This window comes from Ciconia boyciana, chromosome 4, assembly GCF_034638445.1.
Source record: "Ciconia boyciana chromosome 4, ASM3463844v1, whole genome shotgun sequence".
NCBI classification, from domain to species: Eukaryota; Metazoa; Chordata; class Aves; order Ciconiiformes; family Ciconiidae; genus Ciconia; species Ciconia boyciana.
Genome location: NC_132937.1, coordinates 47,425,667 through 47,450,497, shown reverse-complemented (window position 1 = coordinate 47,450,497; position 24,831 = coordinate 47,425,667). Strand labels below are relative to the sequence as shown.

The 24,831-nt window shown below is 46.6% G+C and overlaps 1 protein-coding gene and 1 long non-coding RNA gene across 4 annotated transcripts in view; one reads left to right on the top strand and one right to left on the bottom strand.

Moving 5' to 3' along the window:
- Positions 1-3,566: 3,566 nt before the first annotated feature.
- LOC140650670 (uncharacterized) lies at positions 3,567-24,086 on the bottom strand. Its single transcript, XR_012042122.1, has 3 exons — positions 24,020-24,086; positions 5,696-5,817; positions 3,567-3,667 (listed from the first exon to the last, which is right to left on the bottom strand). It is a non-coding gene; the product is annotated as an uncharacterized lncRNA (long non-coding RNA).
- Positions 23,960-24,831, top strand: part of RFX3 (regulatory factor X3) — a 129,813-nt gene continuing 128,941 nt past the window's right edge. For all 3 annotated transcript variants that reach the window (XM_072859334.1, XM_072859333.1, XM_072859335.1), the window contains exon 1: positions 23,960-24,413. The gene's annotated coding sequence lies outside the window, so the exon portion shown is untranslated. The remainder of the gene's footprint in view (positions 24,414-24,831) is intronic.

The following is a 24,831-nucleotide window of genomic DNA, read 5'->3' as shown; positions in this document are numbered from 1 at the left end:
AGATTTCAAACCCAGTATTTTTCAGGGCTGCTGACTAGTTATTTTCACTTGGCTAGGTTGGCAATATTATTTTTTAAAATCAGCACCATGAATGTCATTATAGGGAGAAGTATTGTGTAAAAGATCTGACAAAGCATTTTCGTATCATCTGTTTCTTTCATTTCACTTTTTCTCTGCAATTTGTGACATGCTGTTACTCCTGTGAAAGTGGAAATATTACTATTAAATTAATGTTCTCCTATAGCAGACACCTTCCAGCTAGTTAACCTGTTAAGAAAAACATGATGGTACTCCATCATGCTGCTAAATATTTCTTCCTACATTAGCTTTCCAAAGGTAAAAATACATAAAATTGTTCTAGCAGCATCGGGACTACTGAAGTTTAGTTTCCTACATAGTTTTGCTGGAAGTCTCTTCAACACTCTGCCGGCTCGTTATTTTCACCTCACAAGGCTAGCATATAATTTTTTTATTCTAGCTCCTATAAATGCTGCTATTAGGGGCAAGCAGGGGGCTGGCGGGCTTTACAAACACTGACGTGCCAGGCAGCTGGTGCCTCATGGCTGCTGGCCTTGCCAAATAGGAAGGGTCAGGACTGAGTTTCCCCCAGTTTCTCCCGGCAGGGGACACAGTAGAATCTGTACATCCATTTTCAGAGGCTAAAAGACCCATTCGCAACCTACTTCTTTTGATTTGTTGCCTACTTTGTCATTTGATGGTGCTGATCCTGGATGCTGTGGCAGTACTTTTTTGTCCAGCTGTAAAATAGGTGTTGATTACATCTCATGTAAGTTCCTGGTAGCTTTTTGCATGGAATTTCCTTGGCAAATTGCAACTATGATAACTCAAAATGCTTCCTTACACCCTCCCTGCATTTTTGGCACTAGCTGGTGTTCAGCACTACCATTACCTTAATGCCTGTATAGTACTGATACTTGCTAGTTACATACATATAGTTATATATATAGGTATTTTACAATACCAGGAAATGAGATGCATTATTTCCTTCTTAACCTGCACAGAGAAGTTACAATATGAGTTTTCGGGGAAAAAAAGGCTTTTCAATGTTTTAGAGACAGGAGAGGCAGGACTGGCAGAAACCACCTGTGTCCATAAGGGCAGTTTTCCATTATTAAAGTTTACATGCAATGGAAGCTTGGTGCAGAAGGCTTGACAGTTTTATGCTTAGTTTCCTTTGGACTGATCTAAGAACTCCAGTCTTCTCATATTTGAAAACCACTCTCAGATCTCAGAATGACTTTGAGACAATATTAGAATCCCCTGGGGAGGCTTCCTGAAAGTGCTGAGCTGGCTTCCCTGTTCTCCCTTTAATACTCCAACAACTACTGATTAGAAAAGGACTTGTGTGCCTGGTTGCAGTCACTGTCTGTAGAGAGTTACCCACACAAACACACCTTACAGAAGAATAATATTCAGGCTACTTGCAGCACTATGCATTCAAACTTTCAGTGCAACTTTTTTATTCTCAGGCATTACCAGGCAGACTTAGTGGGGCAATGGATGGGGCTAAGAGAATGGTGCCTTCCCTGATATAGCAGTCTGCAATGGTAGCAGCATGCTACCACCTACAATGCAGTTGCTCAGCCCTGCAGTATCACACAGGTACTTTCCTCTTCTGCTTTTAATTATTTCTGATAGCTCTTAAATGCTACTCAGCCTTTGCCTTCCTACCACTGTAGTCACTCATGCTTTAGTTGCCATTGTCAAAATGTTTCCTAAGAAGGCGTAAACACGTGCCAGGAAGGACAGAAAGCCAAGGAGCACTGGAGAAAGTCAGTGCCTGGCACCCTACCTTCTGCAATGGCTAAATGCACCCAGAGCTGGCCCCAAGCCATTTGCTTCCTCTTGAAGCATAAAAACAAGAAAACGCTGCAAAACCTCAGGCTCTCCTTTAATCTTTTCCTCTTTTGGGGCAACAATTGCTGGGCTCTTCTCTCAGTAAAAGGACAGGAACTCCTACAGTGCTTACATGCACCTGTGAAGGCTAGTTTTTCCTCCTCTCTCATTTTGTTCTCATTGGGGCCTGATGAGATCCACCCGAGAGTACTGAAGGAACTGGCAGAAGTGCTCACCAAGCCCCTTTCCATCATTTACCAGCAGTCCTGGCTAACTGGGGAGGTCCCTGCTGACTGGAGATTAGCAAATGTGACGCCCATCTACAAGAAGGGCCGGAAGGAGGACCTGGGGAACTACAGGCCTGTCAGTGTGACCTCGGTACTGGGGAAGCTGATGGAGCAGCTCATCCTGAGTGCCATCACATGGCACGTAGAGGATAACCAAGGGATCAAGCCCATCCAGCATGGGTTCAGGAAAGGCAGGTCCTGCTTGACCAACCTGATCTCCTTCTATGACAAGGTGACCCCCCTAATGGATGAGGGAAAGGCTGTGGATGTTGTCTGTCTAGACTTCAGTAAAGCCTTTGACACGGTTTCCCACAGCATTCTCCTAGAGAAACTGGCTGCTCATGGCTTGGGCGGGTGTACTCTTCGCTGGGTAAAGAACTGGCTGGATGGCCGGGCCCAAAGAGTGGTGGTGAATGGAGTTTACTCCAGTTGGCGGCTGGTCACAAGTGGTGTTCCCCAGGGCTCAGTACTGGGACCAGTTCTGTTTAATATCTTTATCAATGATCTGGACGAGGGGATCGAGTGCACCCTCAGTAAGTGCACCTTTGCAGACGACACCAAGTTGTGCGGGAGTGTTGATCTGCTTGAGGGTAGGAAGGCTCTACAGAGGGACCTGGACAGGCTGGATTGATGGGCCGAGGTCAGCTGTATGAGGTTCAACAAGGCCAAGTGCCGGGTCCTGCACTTGGGCCACAGCAACCCCATGCAACGCTACAGGCTTGGGGAAGAGTGGCTGGAAAGCTGCCTGGCAGAAAAGGACCTGGGGGTGCTGGCTGACAGCCGCCTGAATATGAGCCAGCAGTGTGCCCAGAAAGCCAATAGCGTCCTGGCTTGTATCAAAAATAGTGTGGCCAGCAGGACTAGGGAAGTGATCGTGCCCCTGTACTTGGCACTGGTGAGGCCGCACCTCGAATACTGTGTTCAGTTTTGGGCCCCTCACTACAAGAAGGACATTGAGGTGCTGGAGCGTGTCCAGAGAAGGGCAACGAAGCTGGTGAAGGGTCTGGAGCACAAGTCTGATGAGGAGCAGCTGAGGGAACTGGGGTTGTTTAGCCTGGAGAAAAGGAGGCTGAGGGGGGACCTTATTGCTCTCTACAACTGCCTGAAAGGAGGTTGTAGAGAGGTGGGGGTCGGTTTCTTCTCCCATGTAACAAGTGATAGGACAAGAGGAAATGGCCTCAAGTTGCACCAGGGGAGGTTTAGACTGGATATTAGGAAATTTTACTTCACTGAAAGGGTTATCAAGCATTGGACCAGGCTGCCCAGGGAAGTGGTTGAGTCGCCATCCCTGGAGGTATTTAAAAGACGTTTGGATGTGGTGCTTAGGCACATGGTGTAGTGGTGGTCTTGGTAGTGTTAGGTTTACGGTTGGACTCGATGATCTTAAAGGTCTTTTCCAACCTTCTATACGATTCTGTGATTCTGTGATTCTGTGTAGTTCTTCCCTCATCTCTTATACTGCTTATGAGATCTCCAGGGTTCATGCTGCATCTCTGTCTTGTCTGTACAAACAGGGTCTTGGCCTAATAAAAAAGGTGACATATTATGTAGTCACTTTTCAGATAGGGTTGTACTTTAATTATTAGTTTAAACTGGAATTTTATTTGGTGTACAGTGAAAAGATCATACTTTGAAATTAACTATGGTGCTAAGTAAACTAATAACTTCATAGATTTCCTAAGAATGAAGCCTAGAGACTTAATCAAAAGGGCCAACACCAGAAAAATTACTTTTTACGTTTTGATTAAATCTATTTGAACCCAGACAAGGAAAATGCAATATATATTGAGGGAAGAATCCAATAGAATAACATTGATTTTGCATCATATATTAAAATAAAAAAAATAGAAAATGTGGAAAAATTTATTTTCAGCTGAAAATGGCTGAAGAAGAATGATCCTGAGACCTCCAAGGAATTCACTGCCCACTCCCCCCCCAAAAAAAAAAAAAAGGGTGAGAAAAGAAAAAATGCAAAGTAAGTATAAAGGAAGCATTATTGTGTGAGAACTGGTAAAAAGAAAACATTCTAATATTGAAAATATGACACCTTATATTTATAAGAAAGTACATAATAGAATTAATATATATTTTTACAGTAGTTATGTTCTAGAATACCGATATTAAGTATTTCCCTTAACTACTGAGAAAGTACATAAACATGTAAACTAAATTTTTCTGAAAGCACACTGCTTGTTCTTTGGGTTTGCAGACAAACAGAGAAGTACATCTAATCGTATGTGAGTATTCTAAAAGTCAAAGAGAGCCTAACTGTCTATGAATATGCATAACAGAATTATCTCTAATGCTTATTCTTCTGACATTCCCTACAAAAACCAGGTTGAAAGAATATTAAATTTGTGAGGTTATGCTTAGAATTCCAGAAATGCCAGCATCGAATTTTAATTTTAAACTTAGAGCTGCCTCAGTAGCTCATCTATTATGCCAAAATCTTTACATACAAAAGGTGGGGTTAGGGACAGAGGGTCACCCCCACACCCCATCATGTATAATCACTTTGCTGTTCACATCAATGGCAACATGCAATGTCGGCATCCTGCAACTAAGGGTAACACACAGAAAAATAGTACCACGTACCAAAAGATGCAAAGGGTAACGAGCTACAATAGGTAAAACTTGTTATATGTAACAAATTTTGATATTTTATTTTCTTATTTTACTATCCTTGAAGTTACGCCTGCTACAAAATTGTCTGCCAAGATCCTTGCCATTAAAAAGCATTAGAGCTGATGATGATGAGACAATTTATTTCTTCTTGTCTGCTTTTAGGCTTTGCTTTAGGACATATTCTTTCCCTCCTGCTACAGGCCTCTTCATTCCGATTGGCAGAAATTGTTATCTTCATGCTGCTTTTTCTCCTCTTCCAGGATTTTGCTCTCAAATACCCAGTGAGTAACAGTGAGCAGGGGGAATCAGTCAAGTGCCTCATGGCTCTGCTGGTCTATGTCGTTGCTTTACCAGGATGAAAGGCTTCAGTGCACAATACTGTGAACGGTGCGCAGGCTGAGAGCTGCGTGGGTTTCAGCCTTCAGCAGGGACCGGGAATCCCTCCTGTAGCAACTAAATCTCCCTGTAAGCTGCATGGGCACCCCCCAGTATGCAAGTCAGGACCCTAGCTTCTGCTTTTGGCAGATATTGCATACTCGCTTTTGCAACATTTATGTTCCTGTGTGGATCTAACTGAAAATATCTTTCCTTCCACTACAACTCCCTTTCCATTGCCTAGACAAGAACTACCCATAATTTCAGCCAAATTCCTTCCCTTCTGTCTGCAATGAGACTATGAATGTATACACTTGTAAAAGTTGAGGGCTTTTGGACTGCATGTTAAAATTGCTTCTTGTCTCTCTGCAGCCACTGAACACAACTTGCAGGTTGTACTCTGTGAATGGGCATAGGGATAATAACAGTGCCTGATCCGTGATATCATGAAGCTCAGGGAGGAACTTTGTCATTAAATTTCTGCTTTTAAGTAGTGCCTTATAAACTTGTGTAATAATTATCCAGTTACAGGTGAAGTTAAATATTCTTACCAAGGTGCAGAATATGAGGATCCAAATTTCTTGATCTTCTGTTGGCTCAGTCTGTGATCCTGGAAAAATCTTGACACTTCCTCATGCTTCTGTTCTCTTGCCTTCAAAAACTGTTTGCTCTCCTTTGGATGATAACATTGTATTTGAATAGACACTGAAGTTGGCAGTGAGCAACTTGCACAATCTAGATCTTACTGTTCCCCCTACATCTTGCCAAAAATAAAAGATAAAACATGCTACAGTTACTTGAAATAACTTTTAATTTGTGATACATCCACTTAATCACGGTCATTTTAAAATGCATTCATCTAAAACCTTACATGAAATTCCGTAGAAGGGATGTCTAAATTCAGAAATTATACCCTTGTTCTTCTTATAAGTGACGGAAAGTAAGACTGCATTCTTATCACATATACTGCATTTAATATCTTGTGAAATATGGTCCAAGTACTGAAGTGCAATAGGATTCCTGTGATTCACAAAGATTAAGAAAATACCTCAGCCATCATTAGAGTGCCAGTCACTTGATGCTCAAAAGCACCAATATGCAATAAACATAAGGCCTGAAACAAGAACTGGTAATTAGAGACAATGTTGGGATAGCTCGCACAACTGGAGTGCTGCAATGGGCAGATGCAGGGTCTGTAGGAGGGACAGGCTGGGAAGGTGAGGAGGGGACATCATCTTTTATGTGAGAGCAGCGGGAATGCATGGATCTCTGCCTTGGGATGGGTGATGAGGTGGCTGGGAGCTGATGGGTAAGGATTAGTGGGGAGACCCTGAAGTTAGGAAAAGTGTTTACAAAGGGTTAGGAAAGTTGATTCTGATGAGGGATGTGGGGAGAAAAAGAAAGCTTTCTACAGGTACATCACCAGGAAAAGGAAGACTGAGGAAAATGTGGGCCCACTGCTGAATGGGTCAGGGATCTAGAAGTAAGGGACATATAAAAGGCCAAGGTAGTCAATGCCTTCTTCACCTCAGTCCTTAGAAGTAAAGCAATCCCAGGTCACTAAGACCAGTGGGAAAGACCAGGGCAAGGAATACTTATCCTTGGTGGAGGAGGATCAGGTTAGAGAACATTTAAACAGACTGGATATTCATACATTCACAGGACCTGACAGGTTGCACCCATGAGTGCTGAGGGAGCTGGCCCATGTCATTGTGAGGCCACTGTCAAGTGTCTTTGAAAGATCACTGCAACTGGGAGAGGTTCCTGAAGACTGGGAAAAAGCAAATGTGATCCCTGTCTTCAAGAAGGGCCCAAAGGAGGATCCAGAAAACTACAGACTGATCATCCTCACCTTAATCCCAGAGAAGGTGACTGGGAGAAAATAATCCAGGACACCATCTCCAGACATTTTGAGGAAAAGAAGGTGACTGGGAGTAGTCAGCATGGATTTATAAAGGGTAAATCATGTGTGACCAACATGATAACCTTCTATAATGAAATGACGGGTTTGGTGGATGAGTGGAAAGTAGCGGCTGTTGTTTATCTCAACTTCAGCAAGGGTTTTGACACTGTCATCTGTAACATCCTCAGACAAACTGATGAAGCAGGGACTACAAAAATGGACATGGACTGAAAACTGGCTGAAATGCCAGGCCCAAAGGGTTGTGGTCACTGGCACAAAGACCAGCTGGTCTGGGGTGGTCACTACTGGTATGCTACAGGAATTGAGATTGAGCCCAGTACTGTTTAACAATTTCATTAATGGCCTAGAGATGGTGGGACAAGAGTGTAACCTTAGCAAATTTGCAGGTGATACAAAACTGAAATGAGTGCTGCTATTCAGAGGGACCTGGACAGGCTGGAGAAATAGGCCAACAGGAACATCATGACATTCAAGAACAGAAAATGCCAAGTTCTGCACTTGGAGAGAAATAACCTCCCACACCAGCACAGGCTGAGGTCTGACCAGCTGGAAAGCAGCTTTGACAAAAAAGGCCTGGAGGTCCTCGAGGATGAGTAGACCATGAGCCAGCAACGTGCCCTTGCAGCAAAGGCTAACAGCCTTCTGGGCTGCATTAGGAAGAGTGTTGCCAGCAAGTGGGGGATGTCATCCTTCCTCTCTGCTCAGCCCTGGTGACAGACATCTGGAGTACTGTGTGCAGTCCTGGGCTCTCCAGTGCAAGAGAGACATGGACATACTGGATTGAGTCCAGCAAAAGGCCACAAAGATGATTAAGAGACTGAAGCATCTCTCATACAAGGAAAGGCTAAGAGAGCTGGGAGTCTTTAGCCTGGAAAAGAGAAGGCTCAAGGAGGTCTTATATAAATACCTGATGGGCAGAGTAAAGAAGATGGACCCAGACTCCTCTCAGTGGTCCACAGTGATAGGAGAAGCAGCAATGGGCACAAATCAAAATACAAAAAATTCCATTTAAACATAAGTAGAAACTTTTTTTACTGTGATGGTGATTGAACACTGGAACAAGTTGCTCAGAGAAGCTGTGAAGTCTCCATCCTTGGAAATACTCAAACTTGACTGGACACGGCCCTGAGCAACCTGCTGTGGCTGACCTGTTTTGGGCAGGGGTGGGACTGGGTGCTCTCCAGGGGTGCCAGCCAGCCTCAATGCTTCTGCAGTTCTGTGGCTGGAACCTCAGTGAGACCCAATGGTAGCACAGTGCAGTTGCAGGAACAAGAATTGGCCATGCTGTGCTGCTGCCAATATGGTCTCAGCAAGGAGGAACAGGATCTGAAATTTGTATTTAGAAAAGAACAGGAGCATGTGGAATCTGTAGTCTTTCATTTTATACATCATGTGCTTTGAGTAAACTCAGATAGCACTCTGGGGAAAAAAAAGGGTTTCGTCTGAAGAAGGATGAGACCAAAATGTCTTTCTGCCTCTGTTTTCTAACAGCAGTCTGAGCCACTTTTCTTGACCATTCACTTTTTGCCTTGAGTTTTGGCCTTTGCTTTTCCTGGTTGCTGTGGCAGGGGACATGGTGCCCAGGCCTCCCCTGTGCTGGCTTGCCTGCTGTGCTGCCACCCCACACTGCTGCCTAGCATTCCCATGGCCAGCAGCCCGGTGAGGGGTCTCTACACGCCCAGGATGCCCTGCTTACCCTGGCCTACAGGTACGCACACGGCTGGTCCCACACTGCCGGGGTGCCTTGCTGAGGCAGCTCATGCGATGGTCTCAGCAGGGAAGGAGTTCACACCCATGTTGTCAAAGCACTGGAGCCTGCTTCACCCCTAGGGTGATGAGCCAAGGTTATGGAGCAGGCTGCTGGCAGCACCCACACTCGTCCTGGTTATCAAGCTCTTGGAAATATTACTTCTGCTCTTCTTGCCTCCTCCTGCTTTAAACAAGCACCAGGTTTGTTGCAGTCCAGCTGCCCAAGTCCCCCAGTCAACCACCTGGGACAGCCCTTTTGGGCAGTCACAGCCCACATTGCTTGACCACTGCTGCCGGGACAGACATGTCTGCCTCCATTCCACAGCCCTGCAGCCACCACCAATGGGCACAGCCAGCATCTTCACTTGCTCCCCTCCTCCATAAACAAACCCATGCCTGGCTTGTTGGGGTGCAGCTCAGAACCAGCAAGCAGCAGCAAGGGCTCCCGCAAAGACTGATGTGCCCAAAGCACCCCCAATGTCAGGCAGGGTGTTGTAACCCAAGCATTTGCAAGGCAGCCTACAAGCCTGTGGTCTGAACACAAAGCACTCGTGCTAGCTCTGAGAGCCGTGTAGGATGAGCCTCCGGGAGAGGTATCACAGGACAGTGAAAATGAGCAGAGAAACCCCACAGAGCCTCAGCGAAGTAAATGGGACTCTGCCTGTGTGGAAGGGGCCATACCCTTTTGAGTCTTTTTACATGCTTGTAATTTTGCATTCTACCATAAAGAAAAAATAAATCCCAAAATAGCAACAGATTTTAAGCTTTAGTATGTAACAGGTTTTGAATTTGACAGATTTGATTGTACAAATTAGGAAAGAAATGAAAATACACAGAGGAGGCTGGAATAAATGTTTTCTCTAGGCTCACTGCAATGGGGGAAAAAAGTGTCATGCAAAACTGTACATATTTATACCAAGAGCAGGCCACAATGCCCTTGATTGTATACCACAACTCCCACTGTAAATTTATTTTTTCATAACATTGTATGTGTTTGGCTAACTGACTCAATATACAAAGTGTTATATCACAAAGGCTGTTGTTTACAAATGCCAAGCCTACCAAAAGACCCTAGACTCGTCTACTCTAGCCCAGCCTAGTGATGAAGTGTCCCCATTTGACTTCAACAAAGAAGCCAAATCTATCTAAACAAGTGGATGATTTGGTTTATAATTGTATGCTGAATTTAAATTAAGATCCACCAGGCATATGTTCTCGAGGGTGGATAGTTGTATTAGAGAAGCTCTCTATTAGATTTTTAAAATTCATCTGCAAAATTACCCACTCATGGAGTAGGTAGTACAGTTCTCACAAAGAATACTGTGTGCTGCATTCTCAAAAAACATTATTTTACTACTTCAGCTATCTGAACTTTTTTTTCTAGAACGGGCAACGCTCACTTGGTCTTCACAGCAGTTACAAAGTTCAGCCACAGTCTGTGAAAGGCAAGGACTTGCACTAAGACTGCAGGACAGCAGAGTGCAGAAAGTGACAATTACTTTATCCTTTGTCACTGTCTGGAGTGGATTGATTTAATCAGAACAGATCAAGGGGATAATTCCATCCAACCCACAGACTTTTCTGCCATGGCCTTTGAGGATAAGGGAGAAATTTTAAAGCCTTGTGTGGCCAGACAGCTGAACATTTTCTCTGGTGTCTGTACAGAAGCCAGTGCTTAGACTCAGGAACCTCTGGCATTAGCACACCTACAAAGGTCATTAATTTGGCACTGTTCCCTGACATTAGAAAGTTGGAGCAAAATTATTTTTGTAGAAATTGTTTAAATGACTATCCTAACTCTGGTTAAACAACTACAAACCCTGAATTCAGTAATCAAAGGAATTTCTTCCAGGATTAGGGATGGAGAATTTAGTCATTTTCCTAAAGAAAAGTGGATTCTCAGTGGCTGGTATAATCTCAGATTTTGTGTGGCAACCAAACAAATCTGTATTTGTTTATTTAAGATACGATGTGGTTTAACATCTGCCTACTCAGTGTTTTTTACATTTGTTACATCACACACTGAAGAATAATGAATTTCTTTTATACTGGATTATTTTTACTCATTATATAGGTAAAGCTGCTCTAGGAATATACCTCAGTATCATTTCAAAAATCATTACTGATACTTCTGTGTATGATACTAGTTTATTACAAACTCAGTGTAACCAAACTTTAAGAGACTTTAAATACTGATTAACATGTCAAGCTTCTAAATTAACGATGGATGTGCCTACTACAGCATTTTAGTTCCTATCAACACTGCATTGTCAAGGCAAATCTCTTATCACCCCCACTTATCGTGCTTTGATTTTCTTCATGATGCAGTCTTGGTGCACGCAAACTTCACGTGCCTTTTCAAGGCACCTTTCCAATGCAACCAAACTGGAAGATGCATTCTATGAGTGCACATAATATGTTCCAGTTGCTAATGTGGATGCAAAAGCCTCAATTCAGTGAGCGGGCTGCACCCCCTTAAGTCCTCCGGTGTATAGCTGGCCTGGTTTCGGCTGGGATAGAGTTGATTTCCTTCCTAGTGGCTGGTGTAGTGCTGTGTTTTGGGTTTTAGTATGAGAATAATATTGATAACACGCTGATGTTTTGGCTGTTGCTAAGCAGTATTTACACTGGTCAAGGACTTTTTTTCAGCTCCCCATGCTCTGCCAGGTGCCCAAGAAGCTGGGAGGGGACACAGCCAGGATTGTTGATCCAAACTGACCAAAGGGCTATTCCATACCACATGACGTCATGCTCAGTATATAAGGCTGGGGAAGCAGAAGGAAGGGGGGGACATTCGGAGTGATGGTGTTTGTCTTCCAAAGTAACCGTTACGCGTGATGGAGCCCTGCTTTCCTGGAGATGGCTGAACACCTGCCTGCCCATGGGAAGGAGTGAATGAATTCCTTGCTTTGCTTTGCTCGCGCGCGTGGCTTTTCCTTTCCCTATTAAACTGTCCTTATCTCAACCCACGAGTGTTCTCACTTTTACTGTTCTGATTCTCTTCCCCATCCCACCGCGGGGCGGGGGGGGAGTGAGCAAGCGGCTGCATGGTGCTTAGTTGCCGTCTGGGGCTAAACCACGACAGTTCTTTTTGGCGCCCAACGTGGGGCACGAAGGGTTTGAGATAACGGCAGATTTGATTGAAATGTGCTAGATGATAGAATTTATAGCTGTTATTGCTGTTTAGCTATTAATCAGCAGGCTTCTGTGCTTGTCATAAGGCTTGCTTTCCTTACTGTATATTAGAGTCTAGGGCTCGTTAGTGGCTACTTTTTGCTTTTGCTGCTTGCCGTGCTGCTGTGCTGCTTATCACCTTATTCTGCTGTGCCTGGGAACATTTTGATAACAGGAATGGCCATGCGCCTGGGCTGGCAGATGGCCAGGACATCGCTGCTGTTTCTGTGCTCTGCTTTAATTGGTGATGTTTTGCCTGTGAAATTTGTTATTAAAACAGTGATCTTGGATTTATTTTGGTATTATCTAAGTGCTGTACTGAAACCGTTATTGTATGTCGGGTATTACCTTATGGAGGAAATGCGGAATTGTACCTTCACTACTTTCTTCTACAATGCTTCCTCCTTCATTGCAATAACTTTTCAGTATCTTGAACATCCTTGGGTAGTTAAGATACTTCTATTGGTATTGCTTGGGAATATTGTTTCGATCTTGTCCAAGATTAGTAAGCAATTTAAGAATATCATCCAGAGATCTGCCCCAAGGCTGGATAGTTATGAGTGGCAGGGTGTGTGGGATAGCATGGGCAAATGCCTAGGACGGTGGGCACCTCCAGTGTTTTGGAGCCTCACCCCTGAACAAGTGCAGAATCCTGAAAAATTAGTAGAATATTTGGAAAAAGTATGCTGTCACCCTGCCAATTCTAGGGAGACACAAATCACTGCAATGTGCTGGGGTCTGGCCCATGCCTACCGAGCCCTGTTCAACACTGTTCAGAACCCTCAAGGATCTGGTGACAGCGACAGGCACTGCGGCTGCTCCAACTACCCCTGCAACAGGCACTGCGGCTGTTCCGATTACCCCTGCGACAGGCATTGCCTCTGCTCCGATTACCCCTGCGACAGGCACTGCTGCTGCTCCAGCCCCCCCTGCGACAGGGACAGCAGCTGCAGCTGCTCCGGACAACTCTGTTACAAGCACTGCGGTTCAGACAGAGAACCAACCCGTGTCAGTATCAGTCGCCCCTATACATAAAAAGAAATCCTGGAAGCGAAAGCCAGCTCGTTTAGAAAGGGAAGATGAAGGAGCAGGGCCATCACAGAGAGAGGAAGAGGAAGACGAAGAACTCGTAAATGAGATGGAAACCACCCTATCCCTGAGTGAGCTGTGAGATATGTGAAAAGATTTCAGCCATCGTCCAGGGGAGCACATTGTCACCTGGCTGCTCCGATGCTGGGATAGCGGGGCCAGTAGCCTGGAATTGGAGGGTAAGGAAGCCAAGCAGCTGGGATCCCTTTCTAGGGAAGGGGGCATTGACAAAGCGATTGGAAAATGGGAACCAGCCCACAGCCTCTGGAGGCGACTCCTGTCAGCTATAAAGGAAAGGTATCCCTTCAAGGAAGATGTTGTATACCGCCCTGGGAAATGGACCACCATGGAGAGAGGTATCCAGTACCTGAGGGAATTAGCTGTGCTGGAGGTGATTTATGGTGACCTGGACGACGTGCGGTCACCCACAGATCCAGATGAGGTCCAGTGCACAAGACCTATGAGGTGGAAGTTGGTACGGAATGCACCACCGTCGTGTGCCAACTCATTGGCAATACTGACCTGGAGAGACGGAGATGGTCCAACAGTGAATGAAGCTGCTAGTAACCTCCGGGAATACGAAGAAAGTATCTCTTCCTCCCTTGTCTCAGCTGTGGAGAAACTGTCCCGGAAGGTCCAGCGACTCGAAGAAGATATGTCCTACTCCCCACCTATACGGACCAGTGTCTCAGCTATTAGGAGTCAGCGTTCCTCTGCTCAAGGGAGAGGATATAGAGGGTACACACCACGGGGCACCCTATGGTTTTACTTGTGTGACTACGGAGAGGACATGAGGAAGTGGGGTGGAAAACCTACCTCAACCCTAGAGGCACGGGTACGTGAGTTGCAAGGAAAAACAATCACCAAAGGGGGTTCTTCCAGGAAAATTGCTGCTCCAGTTTCCAGTGGACAGCTCCCCACGCAGAGTAAAAGGGCTGATCTTACTCTTGATTATAATGAAGAAACTCCTGACTCGTATATACAAGAAATGGGTAATGAATATTGTGACCAGGATTAGGGGGGCCCTGCCTCCAGCCAGGTGGAGGAAAGGGACAACCGGGTTTACTGGACTGTATGGATTCGATGGCCTGGCACATCAGACCCACAGGAGTATAAAGCTCTTGTAGACACCAGTGCACAGTGTACCCTAATGCCATCAAGCTATATAGGAGCAAAACCCATCCGTATTTCTGGGGTGACAGGGGGATCCCAACAGCTGACTGTATTGGAGGCCAAAGTGAGCCTAACTGGGAATGAGTGGCAAAAGCACCCCATTGGGACTGGCCCAGAGGCTCCGTGCATCCTTGGCACAGACTACCTCAGGAGAGGGTACTTCAAGGACCCAAAAGGGTACCGGTGGGCTTTTGGTATAGCTGCCTTGGAGACAGAGGAAATTAAACAGTTGTCCACCTTGCCCGGTCTCTCAGAGGACCCTTCTGTTGTGGAGTTGCTGAGGGCCAAAGAACAACAGGTGCCAATTGCTACCACAACGGTGCACTGGAGGCAATACTGCACCAACCGAGGCTCCCTGATTCCCATCCATCAGCTGATTCGTCGACTGGAGAGCCAAGGAGTGATCAGCAAGACTCGCTCACCCTTTAACAGTCCCATGTGGCCAGTGCAAAAGTCTAACGGAGAGCGAGGACTAACAGTAGACTACCGTGGCCTGAATGAAGTCACGCCACTGCTGAGTGCTGCTGTGCCGGACGTGCTGGAACTTCAATAGGAACTGGAGTCAAAGGCAGCCAAGTGGTATGCTACAACTGATATTGCTAATGCGTTTTTCTCAATCCCTTTGCAGCAGAGTGCAGGCCACAGTTTGCTTTCACTTGGAGGGGCGTTCAGTACACTTGGAATCGACTGCCCCAGGGGTGGAAGCACAGCCCTACCATTTGCCATGGACTGATCCAGACTGCACTGGAACAGGGTGAAGCTCCAGAACATCTGCAATACATTGATGACATCATCGTGTGGGGCAATACAGCAGAGGAAGTTTTTGAGAAAGGGAAAAAAATAGTCCAGATCCTCCTGAAAGCCGGCTTTGCCATAAAACAAAGTAAGGTCAAGGGACCTGCACAGGAGATCCAGTTTTTAGGAACAAGATGGCAAGATGGACGTCGTCAGATCCCAATGGATGTGATTAAAAAAATAACAGCCATGTCCCCACCAACTAGCAAAAAGGAAACACAAGCTTTCTTAGGCATTGTGGGTTTTTGGAGAATGCATATCCCAAATTACAGTTTGATCGTAAGCCCGCTCTATCAAGTGACCCGGAAGAAGAACGATTTCAAATGGGTCCCTGAGCAATGACAAGCCTTTGAACAAATTAAACAGGAGATAGTTCATCCAGTAGCCCTTGGGCCAGTCCAGGCAGGGCAAGACGTAAAAAATGTGCTCTACACCGCAGCCAGGGAGAATGGCCCTACCTGGAGCCTCTGGCAGAAAGCACCAGGGGAGACTCGAGGTTGACCCCTTGGGTTTTGGAGTTGGGGATACAGAGGATCTGAGGCCTGCTATACGCCAACTGAGAAAGAGATATTGGCAGCATATGAAGGGGATTGAGCTGCTTTGGAAGTGGTTGGTACTGAAGCACAGCTCCTCCTGGCACCCCGACTGCCGGTGCTGGGCTGGATGTTCAAAGGGAGGGTCCCCTCTACACATCATGCAACTGATGCTACGTGGAGTAAGTGGGTTGCACTGATCACACAACGGGCTCGGATAGGAAACCCCAATCACCCAGGAATCTTGGAAGTAATTATGGACTGGCCAGAAGGCAAAGATTTCGGGATATCGCCAGAGGAGGAGGTGACGCGTGCTGAGGAGGCCCCACTGTACAATAAACTACCAGAAAATGAGAAGCAGTATGCCCTGTTCACTGATGGGTCCTGTCGTATTGTGGGAAAACATCGGAGATGGAAAGCTGCTGTATGGAGTCCTATACGACAAGTGGTAGAAACTGCTGAAAGAGAAGGTGAATCGAGCCAATTTGCAGAAGTAAAAGCCATTCAGTTGGCTTTAGACATTGCTGAACGAGAAAAGTGGCCAGTGCTCTATCTCTATACTGTCTCATGGATGGTGGCAAATGCCCTGTGGGGGTGGTTGCAGCAATGGAAGCAGAACAATTGGCAGTGCAGAGGCAAACCCATCTGGGCTACAGCACTGTGGCAAGATATTGCTGCCCGGGTACAGAACCTGGCTGTAAAAGTACGTCACGTAGATGCTCCTGTACCCAAGAGTTGGGCCACTGAGGAACATCAAAACAACCAGTAGGTGGATCAGGCTGTTAAGATTGAAGTGGCTCAGGTGGATCTGGACTGGCAACATAAGGGTGAATTATTTATAGCTTGGTGGGCCCATGATACCTCAGGCCATCAAGGAAGAGATGCAACATATAGATGGGCTCGTGATCGAGGGGTGGACTTAACCATGGACACTATTGCACAGGTTATCCATGAATGTGAAACATGCGCTGCAATTAAACAAGCCAAGCGGTTAAAGCCTCTGTGGTACGGAGGGCGATGGCTGAAATATAAATATGGGAAGGCCTGGCAGATCGATTATATCACGCTCCCACAAACCCGCCAAGGCAAGCGCTATGTGCTTACAATGGTGGAAGCAACGACTGGATGGCTGGAAACATATCCTGTGCCCCATGCCACCGCCCGGAACACTATCCTGGGCCTTGAAAAGCAAGTCCTGTGGCGACATGGCACCCCAGAAAGAATTGAGTCAGACAACGGGACTCATTTTCGAAACAACCTCATAGACACCTACGCCAAAGAGCAAGGCATTGAGTGGGTATATCACATCCCCTATCATGCACCAGCCTCCGGGAAAACTGAACGATACAATGGACTGTTAAAGACTACACTGAGAGCAATGGGTGGTGGCATGTTCAACCATTGGGATACACATTTAGCAAAGGCCACCTGGTTAGTTAACACTAGAGGATCTGTCAATCGAGCTGGCCCTGCCCAATCAAAACTTTTACGCACTGTACAAGGGGATAAGGTCCCTGTAGTACACATAAAAAACATGCTGGGGAAGACAGTCTGGGTTACTCCTGCCTCAGGCAAAGGCAAGCCCATTCATGGGATTGCTTTTGCTCAAGGACCCGGGTGCACTTGGTGGGTAATGCGAGAGGATGGGGAAGTCTGATGTGTACCTCAAGGGGGTTTGATTTTGGGTGAGAATAGCCAATGAACTAAATGGTATAATGTCAATTGCTATATAATACTGCGTGTCATCACTTTTTCAATAAGGATCACCCAGATTAATGAAGAATGAACTTCAACGAAAGCAAGCAAAGTGCAGTGGTGATGGAACCAGAACTGGCTTCAACATGCAACAATCCAACACCACAGACCATCTCTTCTGCCCTGAAGGACTACTATGACGGATGGAGCCCAAAGCCATGGACTAAATGAACTTAATTGTATTAGAAGGGGTAGAACCTGGGCATGACGTAAATGGTATAGAATAAGGGGGGGATACTGTCCTGGTTTCGGCTGGGATAGAGTTGATTTCCTTCCTAGTGGCTGGTGTAGTGCTGTGTTTTGGGTTTTAGTATGAGAATAATATTGATAACATGCTGATGTTTTGGCTGTTGCTAAGCGGTATTTACACTGGTCAAGGACTTTTTTTCAGCTTCCCATGCTCTACCAGGTGCCCAAGAAGCTGGGAGGGGACACAGCCAGGATTGTTGATTCAAACTGACCGAAGTGCTATTCCATACCACATGATGTCATGCTCAGTATATAAGGCTGGGGAAGCAGAAGGAAGGGGAGGACATTCGGAGTGATGGTGTTTGTCTTCCAAAGTAACCGTTACGCGTGATGGAGCCCTGCTTTCCTGGAGATGGCTGAACACCTGCCTGCCCATGGGAAGTACTGAATGAATTCCTTGCTTCGCTTTGCTCGCGCACGCGGCTTTTGCTTTCCCTATTAAACTGTCCTTATCTCAACCCACGAGTGTTCTCACTTTTGCTCTTCCGATTCTCTTCCCCATCCCACCGCGGGGCAGGGGGGGGAGTGAGTGAGCGGCTGCATGGTGCTTAGTTGCCGTCTGGGGCTAAACCACGACAATAGCAAGCACAGAGGTAGCAGCAGCAGTCTCTCAGTATGTACAGCTTACGCCACATCCTGGAGTATTTTTCATGCACATAAAAGGCCAGGTGTCACCAGATTTACATTTGCTCTTTACAATCAGTTCTTGTCACCTTGTTCCTTCCTCATCCCTGCAAATGATGGTATTGTTCGTGTCTTCTGTGTCTCGGAATTGTCAACAGGGTGCCACATGGGAAACTACAGGGAATCCGGGGAAGTGCACTTCTTGTAAAACTGTGTGGACAGAGAGCTCGCGCTACCAGGAGGATACCAAACTGTTGGTCTGCCAGTGATCATCTTATCAACCACTGATGAGAGGACCTGCAGCTAGGGTAAAATATAATTTAAGAAGATGAAGTAATTTCTATGTGGAAAAGATAGACACTTATCTTCATCGGAACCCAGGACTTCCAGAGCAGCATGGCAGTACTGCTCACATAACAGAGGCCCTAGGCAACCACGAGGTGGGCGCACTACTGAGCCTCCTGCCCAGCAAAGCAGTGTGGCCATCTGTTCCCATCCCCAAGGTCAAACATGCAGGCCACACTGGTAGCTGAGTCAGCAGAGACAAAGGAGTCTCGGTTCCTCAACTATCTGGTACAGATTGATAGAGGAATCCTGGTGTTCCTGAATGAATGTCAAGGACACATGGCGAGCAGGTCAAGGCAGGTGATTCTGCCCCACTACTCCGCTCTGGTGAGACCTCACCTGGAGTACTGCGTCCAGCTCTGGGGTCCTCAGCACAGGAAGGACATGGAGCTGTTGGAGCGGGTCCAGAGGAGGGCCACAAAAGTGATCAGAGGGATGGAACACCGCTCCTATGAGGAAAGGCTGAGAGAGTTGGGGTGGTTCAGCCTGGAGAAGAGAAGGCTCCGGGGAGACCTTATTGAGTCCTTTCAATACTTAAAGGGGGCTTATAAGAAAGATGGGGACAGACTCCTTAGTAGGGCCTGTAGCGATAGGACAAGGGGTAATGGTTTTAAACTAAAGGAGGGTAGATTCAGACTAGATATAAGGAAGATATTTTTTACAACAAGAGCAATGAAACCCTGGAACAGGCTGCCCAGAGAGGTGGTAGATGCCCCATCCCTGGAAACATTCAAGGTCAGGCTGGACGGGGCTCTGAGCAACCTGATCTAGTTGAAGATGTCCCTGCTCATTGCAGGGGGTGCGGACTAGATGACCTTTAAAGGTCCCTTCCAACCCAAACTATTCTATGATTATGTGATTCTATGACACTCCAGGATGCTAACTGAAGAAGAAAAGCCAGCATAAAAAAGCACATACTGTTCATGCAAACAGCAAGGGACCAACCTTATGGTCCAAGCCAACCTCACCTAATCCTATAAAAAACCAACATATTAGTAGGCATTTGGAGAACATGTATCACAAAGAGCTGGACTACAGGTATGCAGATCACCAAGCAAGAGGGGATGTCCACGTCATGAGGGAGATAGATAGGTAGAAAATACTCAAGAGACCAGTGAATGACTTGTTACGGCTATAAGATAGCATAAGTGTAAGGTTGTTACGTGTACTAGTATTTACCAACTAGGTAAGTAATAAATAACTAACTAATTTACTTAAGCAGAATTGTATGGTGGTCTGCGTACTTACTACCATATCCAAAAGAACGATGACAAGCAGCCAGACAGTGTAGCCTCTAGATCTGCATTAAGTTAGCCTCTAGATCTGCACTATACCTTAACATCAGTGTCTATACATATCTCCTTTGCTTTCCCTCCTTCATCATGAGCACTCACAAGAACGGAAAAGACAGAAACCAGTGGGACTAGACTTCAGAGAAAGCAAAAGGGCTTGTTTCTTCATATAACAGTTGCCAGACAGTTGGCTCTTCTTGACAAAAGATGTTGTGAATGCAAAGCTTATACATGAGTTTAAGGGGAGACTGGAAAATTCTTGGAAAATATTATCTGGAGGTTATAAAAAAGACAAATCATGCAGGGTTCAGAAAATCCCTGAGCTGAAAATGTTCATAGGGTGGCAAAGGTAACAAGTGAAATGCACATATATGCTTGTTCTTGCACTTCTCTAGGCATTAACTTACACTAACTGGGCCAGTAAGAATACTGGATTAGATGTATTCATGGTCTGAATCAGTCTGATTGCTCTTACACACTTTACTTTAGTATTTCATATTGTCTTTATACCGTTTCATAAGAAATATAGATATTGTGCTCTGCAGAACAACACTGGTAGGAATGCCTTATGGTATGTTTCAGATATGCTACAAATGGCAGACTGTATCTGAAAACCATTTGGAAATGCAAACAACCTATGAAGTGGATGTAAGAAAAAATGGGCTATGTTGTATGACATTACTAGACAGGCCAATTATGACCTTATAAGAAATATCCAAACTCTATAAGATTCTGTATTTTCCTGGAAAAGTCCTGAGGAATGGCAATGTAATTCTGTTAAGATCAAAAACTGAAAGCATTACAAATCTATTGTCAGAAAAAAAGTAGTTCATAGGAATAGCCTTTCGTCCATTATAATTCTCAACATAAGAAATTGCAGTATAAATTCCTGCACATGAAACCAATTCTTTTTCAGAGGTGTTAAAGTTTTGATTCTGACAACAAAAAGCGATACTTGTCAAAGTACATGAGCAACTTCTGTCCAACCCTGTTTTAGTTCACTGGTGAAAAACTTTGATTATATTCTGATTATTCCTTATCTGCATAAGAAGGCATAAAATTATTTTGATATATACAGTATATTCTGCATCTAAATATAAAATACAAGGCTTTTAACAATACAACCACTTTTAATCAATAGTGTTTTCATATTTCAGTTTGGCAGGTTGTTTAATACTGTCATTAGTTACAGAAGTTCCATGAAGTGATTGACTGGTTTTTTTTATTATCTTGCAATGAGTAACTGTTGACAAGTTCAAAAAAAGAGATCACCTCTTCAAAAATTAAAATGAGACGTGTTCTTTGGTAAAGATCAAATTGATAAAATTTTGAGATAAAAATTTGTAGAAATGTATTTGAAATTATTTGAAACATAATTTCAATTTCCACTAGGCCCTGACTGATCTAAGTGGGTACTTCTGTGTGCTGGTTTTGGCTGGGTTAGAGTTAATTTTTTCATAGTAGCTAGGATGGGGCTATGTTTGGGATTTGTGCTGGAACACTGTTGATAACACAGCGATATTTTAGTTAGTGCTGAGCAGTGCTTACACAGAGTCAAGGCCTTTTCTGCTTCACCCCACCCCACCAGTGAGTAGGCTGGGGGTGCACAAGAAGTTGGGAGGGGACATGGCTGGGACAGCTGACCCCAGCTGACCAAAGGGCTACTCCATACCATATGACGTCATGCTCAGCATATAAAGCTGGAGGAAGAAGAAGGAAGGGGGGGACATTCGGAGTGATGGCGTTTGTCTTCCCAAGTAACCATTATGCGTGATGGAGCCCTGCTTTCCTGGAGATGGCTGAACACCTGCCTGCCCAGGGGAAGCAGTGAATGAATTCCTTGTTTTGCTTTGCTTGTGTGCATGGCTTTTGCTTTACCTATTAAACTGTCTTTATCTCAACCCCCAGTGAGTTTTCTCACTTTTACCCTTGCCAATTCTCTCCCCCATCCCACCGGGGGGGAGTGAGTGAGCAGCTGCGTGGGGCTTAGTTGCTGGCTGGGGTTAAACCATGACACTCTGCAAATTAATTTCATAGATGGAAGCATCAAAACATTTAAGTGATTAAATCATTTCCCTGTAACAAAAGTAGCTACTACCCTCTTTCTGACACAGCAAGCGATCATGTATTTATAGACTGAAATGCTGGTATAGACTAAAATATTCTGCAAATATACTGGCTGAAGGAAAGAAGTATAGTGATATTTATGTGTGTAGATTTTAAATTTCTGCCAAGGCCTGAATTAGGTTTGTTCTTTCCACACAGGCAGACATATAAAGTTCCATGATTTGAGAACACAAATCAACAGCCCAGCGCTTTCAGCCTTCAACTTTACAAGACTTACCACAGCTCTCCCTGTTCATCTTGCCAAGCAAATAAGCATGCAAGTGACAACTGCCCCAACAGAAAAGACAGTACAGTATCAAGAAGTAAAAAACTTAAGATGAACGCTTTCTTTAGCAACATGGATAAGATGAACGTTGCTAAAACTTTACCATGGAATTGAGTCACATCGTTCCGGCAACAATTTTCTGGTATAACTACTCAGTATCCAACACCCCTTTTTGTCCTTTACATTGTTCACGTGAAATTTAAAATTAAATGAAAACGCAAATCCTCAAACCTTTCAATGTACTACCAGCAAAATAAAAACTATCTGTATTTGCTGGATAGATAGAATGAAAGATGCTTATCAAAATATCTTTTACCTTCATGAATTGACTGCTTAAATGCATTGCTATGTATTGTTATTAAATTAGATTGCTTATGGTTGTGTCTCATCTTAGTGTTTCTGATTTACAAGGCTACTGTTGCAAGTGAGTGAGCGTGAGCTCTTAAAACAGCCAGACATCCACTGAGGTTGAAGATCCCAGAAGAGCATTACTAGTGTAGCATCTCGGGAAGATTAGGTTCCACAGTAGGAAGCAGTAAGACATAGCTTCAGCTGCAGAAGTGCAGAGTTTCATCAATTCAAGATTGTTCTGTTACAGACTTAAAGCTCCATCAGTTAATATTTTATTTTTATATACTCACAGATTTTTCAGTACTTTTTGTAAATAGTTGTTACGGCTGTGACCGTTACATGGGGCCCTGAAAATCACAGTAAATCTATTAATGTTTTGAAAACGCTTCTGTGGTATGCAAGAGCAATTTCAATCGGTTCCTGTAGGGACAGGTGTAGTGGAGCGGTTGTTGGGTATGCGAGGCAAATGTCAGGTGCTTGTAGCAACAGGTATGAGAAAGATGTCAACATTGTTAGACTACGTGTTGGTAACAGAACATGCGAGGATACAGACGAGTACACAGGCAACAGTCATGAGGAATTACGTGGTCTACACAGATTACAGGCAAGCAGCTACACAGACAGCAGCAGCTGTGTACACAGCTGTAGTGATACTTTGCAGGTTAGTAAAGAGCTGCAGATGGGGATGCACTGCGACTACAGAGATACACTGTAGTGTCCCGTAGATGGGTGGGGACTGTACATCGCCAGAGAGCCACCTCCACCTCCACGTCACCTGTCCCCCAAGTACACACCTAGAGCGGAAACACAAGCTGTCAGGAGGAGAGCACTCGGTTTTCACAGCTGTGTGTCAGCACCGCACCCACGGCCTCCATCGCCCCACCGCCTGCCCAGGGGTCGAGGCCCGTCAGCGCGGCAAGGCCAAGCGGACCCAGGGCGGCCACCGGGCGCCCCAGGCCCTTGGCTCGGCCACAGCGTGGCCTTGCGCCTCCCCGCCGGAGGAGCCCAGGGCGGGTAGGGCCACCGCGGCGCCACAGGGCTGCGGGCCCGGCCGCCGCCGTCCCTCCCGCCTTAAAATGGCGGCAGTCTGGCAGCTCCCCCACCGCCAGCGGCTCCTCGCTGCCATTTTCCGAGGGAAGGAGGCGCGGGGCACCTGTGACAGGCGGCGGTGGGAGGGGGCGAGCAGCCGCCGCCGGGCCTGACTTCCTGCCCGTCTCGCCCGGCGGCGGCTCCTCCGCCCGCCGGCGGGCGCTGCGCGACCCCCGCCGCCGGGCAGCGCGCCGCGGCCGGGCCCCCCTCCCCCGCCGGAAGTAGCGTCAGGCGGCCGCGGGCCCGGCCCAGGCAGCACCCGCGCGGCCACGCCCCTCGCCGCGGGCCCCGCGCCGCCACCCGCCTCCGCCGCCGGCAGCCCCGCCGCCTGCCCACCGCACCTGCGTGCGCCCGCCCGCCCCGGCGGCCCTGGCGCGGCATAAGAGCCGAGGCGGTGCCCGGTGTGGCCGAGGAAGCCGCCTTCGCTCGCCCCGGCGCCGTCCGTTGGGCAGGTCCCGCCTCTTCCGGGCCTCTCCGGCTGGGCCGCCGCCTCCTCCCTCGCTCGCTCTCCCTTTTGTGAGTTATAGCAACCGTTGCCTTGTGAATCAAGCGCCATAGTCACCGTAGTCCTGGCGACTGTTACCCATCAACAACAACCGCTCCTCTCCTGCTCCTCCTCCTGCTGCTGCTGCTGCTCCTCACCCCCTTCCTCATCGTCACCCACAACAACAACAACAACAGCCACCTCCAGCAGCAACGACAGCGGGAACACCACCACAGCCCGCCTCAGCTCAGGTGAATATGCTTGTCGGGCGCACGCCGGCCCTCCCTCCGCTCTCCCTCCCTCAGCCGCTGCCTCCCCCCTCCCCGCAGCATCCGGGCCGGGGCTGCTCCCTTGGGCTGCGCGGTTGGTTGCGGTGCAGCGAGGGGGACGTGGGTTTCCCCCGCCGCCTCCCCCTCTCCGTCCCTCTTCCCCGTCTTTCTCCCCCTGGCTCCCCCCCCTCCCCGGCCGCGCTGCCCTGGGTGTACTTTGCGGTTGGGTGGGGAGCGCGTTCTTGAGAGGGGCGGTTGGGATGGGGGTGTCTGTTGGGCGGGGAGGGGAGCTGGCCGCGGTGCGAAGTGAGGAGGAAGAGGGGCTTGGCGATGATGGGGACGGAGGCAGGCTTCTGGGACCTCCAGGACAATTGCTTGGATGCGGTGGGTATGCATCTTC